Source organism: Chrysochloris asiatica, unplaced genomic scaffold, assembly GCF_000296735.1.
Source record: "Chrysochloris asiatica unplaced genomic scaffold, ChrAsi1.0 scaffold00053, whole genome shotgun sequence".
In the NCBI taxonomy this organism is placed as follows: Eukaryota; Metazoa; Chordata; class Mammalia; order Afrosoricida; family Chrysochloridae; genus Chrysochloris; species Chrysochloris asiatica.
In genome coordinates, this window is record NW_006408571.1 from 12,918,791 (window position 1) to 12,920,087 (window position 1,297).

Here is a 1,297-nt window from a genome sequence, read left to right on the forward strand (position 1 = left end):
GGCAGGAGTAATGGGCTTAAGAGTAACAACAATTGTGAGACTGGCTCAGGACCAGGCAGTATTTTGTTTTGCTGTGCATAGTGTCACTATGATTCTTAACTGACCCAATAACAACAACAACAAACACGGCATGGATTGTCTGGCTCCTAAATTCTGCAATCGATGCAGAGACTTTCATCTTCTCAAGACTTATCCTGTGGAGTTCAGCTCAAGTCCCCTCCTTTCTGGTACAATATTCTCATTACTTCTCCTCTCTTGTCTTTCCCTAGCTCAGGGAATCTTTTGTTTATTTGGAGGTTGGGAGTCTTTCCATGTTTTCCCCCAAGTCTTTTGTCTATGCTTTGAGTCTTTTGGGTTCCCTTCTGAGGCTGTGCATTTGAACCTAAAAGTCAGGAAAAATATTCCTTTGTTTTCTGTGATCACACTTTTTCCTTAGGGGAATTGAACAGGGAATGATGTGACCAACTGAATTATTAGAAGGACCAAGAGATGGGGACTGTTCTGTTCCTATGTATACAAAACAAAACAAAAATGGTCTAAGAAAACACATATACACACACACACAACTATCCCTTTATAAGAAATATTCTATCACATAGAATAAGCACTGGACTGGGGACCAAAATATTGGTGGTTCATACCTACCAGATGCTCTTCAGAAATCCTATACAGGGTTGCTATGAGTTAGAACCAATCTGATGACATCTAACAACAAATGGTGTACAAAGCCAGGTCATGGAACTCATGAACCCAATTAGCTAGGATCTGGGACAGAGTCAGCAGGATACAGAAGAACTGAAGATGGAGATGGATCTGAGAATGATCACATCCAGTGAGGGGATCACAAGGGTCTTCCTGGAACACGGGGCTTGAATAAGAATAAAATCTGTTTAAATGATGTTAAGCTGATGGGATAGTGTTTTCTCTGGTCACCATGTCCATATTCTTCTATCCCTTGAGATTTCCACCATCTCATTTGGTCTCCAGTGAGTAAATCACTTAGAATAACTCTACACCTGCCACATCGTAAGTGTTCAATATACTTTTGCTAAAGGGTAGGATAACGTGGATCATGCCAAGCTATGGATAACATAGAATGGGTACTTCAGAAAATTTAATTGTGCTCATGAGGAACTTATTATACACACACCAAGAGGCAATTGTTTGAACAGAACAAGGGGATATTGAATGGTTTAAAATCAGGAAAGTTGTGTGCTAAAGTTGTATCCTTTCACTATACTTATTCAATCTATAAACTGAGCAGATAATTCAAGAAGTTGGATTAAATGAAGAAGAA